The sequence below is a fragment of the Schistocerca piceifrons genome, chromosome 4 (assembly GCF_021461385.2).
Source record: "Schistocerca piceifrons isolate TAMUIC-IGC-003096 chromosome 4, iqSchPice1.1, whole genome shotgun sequence".
Lineage (NCBI taxonomy): Eukaryota > Metazoa > Arthropoda > Insecta > Orthoptera > Acrididae > Schistocerca > Schistocerca piceifrons.
This window is the reverse complement of record NC_060141.1, coordinates 797938016-797947014: the sequence shown is the minus strand read 5'-3', so window position 1 is coordinate 797947014 and position 8999 is coordinate 797938016. Positions and strand designations below refer to the sequence as shown.

The window sequence follows — 8999 nt, the reverse complement described above, 5'->3', positions numbered from 1 at the left end:
ACACATGATTATAAGCAGAGTGTGCGAAATTTTACTGCATGAGGTAGTAATGCACCATTCTTCGCTGCTTACTGGCGTCCGACATAGGTGGTTAGGTGTTGCTGGTTCTATTAAAACTGCCTGGTGTTATCTATTGCGTTTTCAGAAAAGATACCATGTTTCTTGTTAGTTGTGTACGTATTTACACTTGTATTAGTAAGTGGCATAGCATTTCTAAGTTCTGGCTGTTGCACAGGCAACTTTCTCGTATGTCGCTGGTAACGTAGGAGAATGAGTTGGGCAGGCTGCCGGTTTACAGGAGCATTAGGAGTACTAAGCTGAAGAACAGTGTAGCTACTGCGTTGAAAGGGAATAAGTAGTACCCGTTATGGGTACTGCTACGTGCCAAGGATCCTCTGCCGCCTACGTAATTATGGGTTGTAGGTCTTACCGAAGGATACTGCACAGTGCCAAGAATTTTCTGTCAGCTGTGTAACTGAGAGTTGTAGGTTAAATGCACTATTGATTTTGATGCCGCTGTTGGAGGTAACTGTTGTCTGACACTATAGGTGGAGTTTTGTCGGTTCTTTGCCTCGGCTCGTTAGTTTTGATGAGAGTCCAAGTTTGATACTTGGAAACGGCCCCTATATACTGCGCAGCCTGTCATCATGCAAGAGTAAGGTCCGTTTACCGACAAAGCTAAGTTCATTGTGCAGTAACATCAAATACGCCATCCATACAAAAGACTATTATGATGGCTATAGCACCTCGAGAACCGTATTTTATTTTTCTGTAGATAAGTGAAGTTTGTAGTCATGGGGGGAGGGGGGGTTGTGTAACATTTGTGCTGTAAGGAATCAAATGATCTTATCTATGTTGGATACAGTGAACGTTGCTCTTTAAGCAGCAATCTTTTTCCCTGAAAGAAACTCTTGGCATTCTTGACGGCATGTTCTTGGCGACATACTCTTTCACATAGTTGGTGCTACTGCTATGCAGTCGATAGGTGAACTTGAGCATGTGGCTGATCCTATCAAAGATTAATTTTCCTCTCTTTTACTTGTTTAACTTTAGCAAAATAAATCTGCAGACACTACCGTTAGTTAGTTAGATAGTTAGGCCAAGACAGCTGCCACTGCTGCTCTGTGGAATTATGATGCCTCCCTTGCTACCCCGCACCCGTGTAGGAAAATATCTACTGTAAAAAGCGCATATAAATGCCCATCATATTATCGTATTATTAATACATAAAGTCTCTGGAGGAAAACTTTCCTAATGAAAGTTCCTTGGAAGGTCTGTAATTAAGTAATAAATAAATTACAGAATTCCTGTCTTCAGCATGCTATTGCTTTTACATCAAATTAACAACAACTGATTTTAGGGGTGATGCCTGAGGTTACCTAGTTCCTTTAAACAATGTAGTTTGTTCTCTATAGTATGAAGTGCAATTTAAGTCATCTAAGTGACAGCTCGCCATAATCAGCTGTATGTTCATTGAGTAGTTCAGTGTTTTTTGTGTAGGTAACGTCTCCGCTATTGCGCAATAAATAGCTCCAACTTTGAAATAAAACTATGTTTCAGGTATTACCATCCCCTGTTCACGTCCCAGAACCTACATAAACAGGGATGTCCGAAATATCACGATGTTCATTGGTGGAGCAAATTCGAGGTTGCCTAATAAAGTTCGGGTCCTGTGTGAAGAGTTCTTTATAGCAGGTAATAGCAGGTAATGTATTTACTCCTTTCTTAGACCACAGCTGGTTCCACATTACATAATTTTACTACCAAGTTCACAGTATTCGCAGTATCAGAAGCCGTAACAACATATCTAACACTCACTCATAAATCAGATTTTCATTTTCCGATTCAAAAGATAGATTATGTATGAAGAAGAAATACTATAATATAATTTCTCCTGTTAAAGTTTTAAATAATACACACCCAACATTGGAAACTTTGCGAAGTCGACTAATCGGTTATAATTCGTTACGCAAGCCCATTAATATCTGATGAGCTGTGATACAGAAGTAAAGGAATTTTATTTCAGCGTGACATCTAATTTCTCGATTATTTTCGAAAAAGTTATCAGTAAGGCATTTGAATGTTATGTTCCGTCACATTCCGCAGGGAACTTCCTTAAGGATACCAGACCTCTGGTTTGTTGAAACTCGCCACCGATTCCCACGTTTCCGCCAATCTCTCACTCTTAGCAGAGCACCCACATCCAAGTTACTAGATAATTTGTTGTATATTCCTTAATCTCTGTGTTCCTCTACGATTTTTTCTCTCTGCGACTCCCTTTAGCATCATGAAATTTACATCGTGATGCCCTTTCAGCCTACCTCTTCATCCATTCCTTTAGTTTCTCAAGTGTTTCTCTCATCGACAACTCTGCGGAGAACCTTTCCTATTCTTATTTTTTCTTATGGCAAGTTTCAAACGATAACATACTTTAATATAACTGGAAAAGTTCTTCTGTTACTGGTGCACTAGATTTATCGCAAAGAACATGACTTCCTAAGCTTTAACAACTCTTCAGACAAACTACTTGTTTTTTTTTTTTTTTTTGAGAAGTTTTATAACTATAATGATCATTTTAGTGAAGGTAGTCCTTCTACTTCTAGTTGCTTGATTTTTCGTCTGTTTATTAACCTTTTCAACAAATCATCTATCATCTGAATTATTTGACATGAATTCTCAAGCTACATTTAGGAAAGCCCTATTACTAATAAACGCTTGACGTCAGTCACTGGATTCTCGGTATTCAGTTTGATGCTATCTTGTGCACTGGTCCATCGGCAAAATTAACAATACATTGATCCCTCAGGACGTGTCCTGTCAACATACTTGTTATCTTTTATTTTAGTCGAATTTTCCCATACATTTTTTTTCTCCCCCACTATGTTCGGTGCTTGATTTGTTATTCGATCAACCCCTCTTATATACAGCTTCCTTCCTTAGCACTACATGTCAAAAGCATCTATTTTCTTCTTTTCTGAACTTTTGTCGTCCACGTTGCCTTCCACACAAGATTACACTCCAGACACACTCATAAAGGGCTTTCTAACCTACTGATATTATATATTAAGAAATTCCTCTTCATCATGAACGCTGTTGTTACTATTGTCTGTCTGCATTTTGTATCATCAGTTATTTAGCTCCCCAAATAGCACATCTGATCTACTACTTTAATTGCTTCATTTTCTTATCTCAGGATTACCTCATTTAGGGTGACTAAAAACCTTTAATTGCAATTTTTTACATCCGTCCTCTGTTATTATGCAACCAGAGACGATATATTTTCCTCTGCTAACCTTTTCATCTCAGACTAACACACAAGATGCCTTCATTATTTTTTGGATACATTCAAATTTCTGTCTTTCCCTACGCTTTTTATCCTCTGCACCTCCCTCAGAACTGCGGAAGTTATTCCCTGATATCCTGTCACTTTTTTTCGTCGGTGTTTCCCCCATATTTTATTCCTTGTGGATACACCGTAGAACTTCATTTCCTATCTTATCAATCCACCTAATTTTCACCCTTTTTCCACAGCAGCACATCTTACACTCTTCATTTCTCATCTTTTTCAGTTTCCCCGTAGTCCATGACTCACTTTCACACAGCATGATGTTCCAGACGTACAGTCTCAGAAATTTCTTGTTAATATCAAGGCCCATGTACCGTGCTAGTACACTTCTTTTGGCCTGTAATAAACTCTTTGCTTGCGCTAGCCTGGTTTGTATGTCCTCCTTGCTTCATAAGTCATTGGTTATTTTCTTCCAAGCTGGTAGAATTCCTTCAATTTTTATGTTAAGTTTCTGACTACCCTTATTTCTGCTACTCCTCATTACACCATTTATCTTCGGTTCACTCTTAATTTGTGATCTGCGCTCAGTAGACTGTTCTTTACTTTGAAAGTGTCTTGTAATTCTCCCTTATTTTCTGAACATAGTAACAACATCAGCGAATCTTAGATTTCATATTCTTTCACGACAAATTTTAATCATTCTCTTGAATCTCTTTATTACTTCCGTCATTGCTTCTTCGGTGTACAGATTGAACAGCTGGAGAGAAGGACTGATTCATTGTCTTACATCCTTTTCCTCCAAATACTTGGTCCTCGATCTTCCTTTATTACCGACAATTCTTGGTTTTGACAAGCACTGCATTTTAACCGTCTTTCCACATAGCTTGCACCTTTTTTCCTGAAAATTTCGAACATCCTGTACGTTTTATATTCTCAAACGCTTATTGGTAGTCATTAAATGCTAAGAACGTTTCTTTATTTTTCTTACGTCTTGCTTCCTTTGTCAAGGGCAACAACGTAACTATGTCTCTAGTGCCTTACCTTCCCTAATTGCCAGCAGCTCGTAACCTCAGAAATCATCAACTTTCGTCTCCACTCTGCTATAGCTTATTCTTGTCATCAACTTAGATACACGAGCTGTTAATCTGATTGTGCGATTATTCACGCACTTGTCTCCCTTGTTATCTTTGAATTGTGTGAATGACATGTTTTATAAAGTCTCATTGAATAGCTGCTACGTTGATTTTCACCCTATGACTTTAGGAACTTCAAAGGGGTTATGTCTTCCTTCCACCTTGTTCGATCGCAGTCCTCTACATCTCAGTCATAGTTCTTAAAATCGGATGTCTTAAATGTACCAAATCGACTTCCTTTTTATTCCTATGTCTCGTCAACAGATCTGCCCGTAGCAGAGGCCTTCAGTGTATTCTTTCCACGTATATGCTATTCCCTTTATGTTTAACAATGGAATTCTTCATGTGTTTTTAAAGCTAACACTTCCGCTCATAATTTTCGCGAAGATTGCTTTAACTTTTCTATACGCTGTTTCAGTCCTTCTGATCCCCATTTCTTTTTCTAATTTCGAATTATTCTCAGTTTTCGTGTAGCCATTTTGTCTTAGCTTCCCTGGATCTTCTACTTATTTCATTCCTGAGTGACATACATTATATCCGTCCTGTTTTTTGTTGACCATTCTTTTCCTCCTTCTTCCTTTATCACTTGAAATATTTCTTCTTTTAGCGAAGTTTTTTCGCAGTTCTATCTACATTAATCTCTACAAACTTCATAACTGACCTTATTAACGGTGTCAATTACTCTTCTTGCTATTTACACGCAGTGTCTACAACCTGAATAATTCAGCGATCCATTCCACAGTGATTCTTCGAGACGATTCTTTCATACCTCAGTCTACACTTCACCATTACTGAATTTTAATCACGGTCTAAATTCTCTGTATACGCCTTAGAAGGCCGGCCGCAGTGATCGAGCGATTCTAGGCCTTTCAGTCGGGAACCGCGCGACCGCTACGGTCCCAGGTTCGAATCCTACCTCTGGCATGGATGTGTGTGATGTCCTTAGGTTAGTTAGGTTTAAATAGTTCTAAGTTCTAGGGGACTGATGACCTCAGATGTTAAGTCCCACAGTGCTCAGAGCCATTTGAATCATTTGAACGCCTTACAATCCAGTATCTGATTACGGAACCTCTCCCTCACCATGATGTGATCACTATTACCAGCTGAACTTACTGCAGATATCTGTTAGTCTTTCTTTACTGCAGATATCTCTTAGTCTTTCTTCTCTCTTATTCTTGCAACTAAGCCCATACGCTCCCGCGACACCGTCTTCAGTCCCTTCAAGTAACACAGCAATCACCGTACTCCCTTTACATGCTGATTCAACCGCTCAAAACCCTCATACTCTGTTTCTTCATCTTATGCTTATCACACAGACATGTATGCCTGAACTATCCTTGTCTGCGTTGGTCTGCTGTCGAATGTGATGATGAAAAGCCTATTCCTGAAGTATCCGCAGCAACCCACTCTCTACGCTGCCTTCACAGCGAATCCTACTCCTATTACACCATTTTCTGCTGCTGCCGATAGTACCACATATTCGTGTGATCAGAAATCCTTAAGTTTCTCCCATTTCACTTCACTGACACAAACTGGATCTGGATTGAGCCTCTACATTTGCTTTTTAAGATTTTCTGGTTTCCCTACCACATTCAGACTTCTGATATTCCACATGTCAACTCGCAGGATATTTCCTTACATTAGATACTCAGTTTTTATCTCATGGTCACTTCACCAATGGCACAACTCTACCGGAGATCAGAATGAGTAGCTACTCCGGGATTTTTTTCAATTACGACCACATTTTCTGTGGATATGCATTCTTAAATGTAACAGTTTTGCATTACTTCTGCAGCCCTTCTCTATCTCTATACCACCGGGACGTTAAACTCTAATCGTCCTTCCTTCCTTTGTTGCTTCTGCGCCCTCATAATGTTGACAATTAGGAATCGTACGGACTGCTTTCATGGGAGTTTGCCATACGAAGTGCTGAACTTTTCTCCACTCTTGCGACCTCTTTGATAAGTCTGTTGGTAGAACGACGGTGACTCTTTACGCTGGAAGTCTTCGGCCACCTTTTCAGGATGTTTGTATTCAAAACTTAAGCACTGAAACAAAAATAGTGAACCAGCTGTAAATAGTGCACGTACAGCCGAATGACATTTGTTATCTGGAGTCTGGTGTCGTACTTGGAGCGTTTCAGTGACTGACAAAGAGGGCTGAGATAATCAGCCTTCCAAAGTTTCAACGAAGTTCACAGTCTGCAGCATTGTCCGCAGAACTGATTGGGGCTCTGTGGTTTAGATTCAAATGGTTGAAATTGTGGTGTCACCGCCAGACACCACACTTGCTAGGTGGTAGCCTTTAAATCGGCCCCGGCCCGTTAGTATACGTCGGACCCGCGTGTCGCCACTATCAGTGATTGCAGACCGAGCGGCGCCACACGGCAGTCTAGAGAGACTTCCTAGCACTCGCCCAGTTGTACAACCGACTTTGCTAGCGATGGTTCACTGACAAAATACGTTCTCATTTGCCGAGACGATAGTTAGCATAGCCCTCAGCTACGTCATTTCCTACGACCTAGCAAGGCGCCATTATCAGTTGCTATTGATATTGTAAATACTGTACAGACAAGAGCTACGTTCAATATTAATGGATTAAAGTATTCCACCAGCTACATCCTTTTTTTCTAGTCTAACTTTCTTGTCCTGTTCCAGACCTCACGCCAGCCTGCGTGAGCTAAAACGCGTGCCTTTCGGCTTCCTCTTACATTAGTGGGTTGGCCCTCTTGCCAATCCACAACAGAAATGGCTCTGAGCACTATGTGACTTAACATCTGAGGTGATCAGTCCCCTAGAACTTAGAACTACTTAAACCTAACTAACCTAAGGACATCACACACTCCCATGCCAGAGGCAGGATTCGAATCTGCGACCGTAGCGGTCGCGCGGTTCCAGACTGAAGCGCCTAGAACCGCTCGGCCACTTTTGCCGGCTGTGGTTTAGAACCGGGTGCACTGTTTGAACCAGAGATTTCGAGATTTCTGTGGCAAGTAGGGTTGTGAATTTCTGGACAGGGGATGTAGGGTTGAGTACTGTACTCACAGGATCACACAAACTAGCCCAGGCTTGCACTGCACACCAGAGACACCTACGCAGTTGGCCGAGCGTGGAGTGTACAAACATGTTTTTCTAGCTCTGGCGAGTATCCATCCATTCCAGATAACTGCAGTCATAGGTCCCGAAGAATTAGGGTAATATCCAAATACATAGTCTCCACAGGTGAATGGATTAAAATCCTGGAGATCAGACGCCAAGACTTTCGCAAGGAACTCCCAGAGTTTGAAGTAATTTTAAAAAGCATTGAACCTTACACAGCAAAAGGTACAGAAAGAAGGCTGTAACCAGAAATTGACAGCAGCGAGATTTTTGGCATGTGTCGAACGGCTAGGCTAATGGGGAATCGAGGTTGTGTATTTGCCGACTTAGACAACAAACACAATTCCACCCAAATAGGAAATGAAATTGCAAGCGAGACTGCCTGCCGGAGTGGCCGAGCGGTTGTAGGCGCTCAAGTCTGGAACCGCGTGACCGCTACGGTCGCAGGTTCGAATCCTTTCTCGGGCATGGATGTGTGTGACGTCGTTAGGGTAGTTAGGTTTAAGTAGTTCTAAGTTCTAGGGGACTGATGACCTCAGATCTTAAGTTCCATAGTGCTCAGAGCCATTTGAACCATTTTGCGTGCGAGACTGTTTGGTCATTCCGTATCACTAACGGGTATAATATCAGAATTAGATCTTTTTATCAGCCACACGACACGTCCCCAAATGTAAACGAAAACCTCAGAGGAAACAGCGATAGGCTATTACAAATGTTCCCTACCCAGTACTGGAGAAGACTTTACTCGTTTAACGCTCACCTAACAAAAATTATAGAGTATTGTGTGAGAAGCCATCCAGAAAACTCAGTTAATGTCTTCTCTGAAAACTATGCATAGAGAGCGTGCGGAAGTCCACTCATGATTCAGATATTTTAACCTTAATGGAAACAAATAAATCACGCATCGATGAAGATGTTCGAATTGAAAACTGAATCAGTAAGCATGAGGCAATTGCAGTAGTAAGCAGATACAGAGCTTGTCGTGTCACATCTCAGTAAGGAACTCGAAACATTCACCTGACGCTAGGAGCATGTAGTAGAACTGTGGCTCGAGTTGAAAATAATTGTCTAACATATACTGGACTGTAATGCCAACGGCCTTGCCGCAGTGGAAACACCGGTTCCCGTCAGATCACCGAAGTTAAGCGCTGTCGGGCTGGGCTAGCACTTAGATGGGTGACTATCCGGTCTGCCGAGCGCTGTTGGCAAGCGGGGTGCGCTCAGCCCTTGTGAGGTAAACTGAGGAGCGGCTTCGGTCTCGGAAACTGACGTACGGCCGGGAGAGCGGTGTGCTGACCACACGCCCCTCCATATCCGCATCCAATGACGCATATGGGCTAAGAATGACACGGCGGCCGGTCGGTACCATTGGGCCTACATGGCCTGTTCGGGAGGAGAAAATACTGGACTCTAATGCTCCTTGTAGAATGATCCATAGACTAAGGTAACCGACTGGCGTACTCTCCTTGTAAAGATACTTCG

General features: G+C 41.7%; 1 pseudogene; it reads left to right on the top strand.

The window, feature by feature from the left end:
- Positions 1 to 8607: 8607 nt before the first annotated feature.
- On the top strand, positions 8608 to 8725 carry LOC124796640 (annotated as a pseudogene).
- The last annotated feature ends 274 nt before the right edge of the window (positions 8726 to 8999 follow it).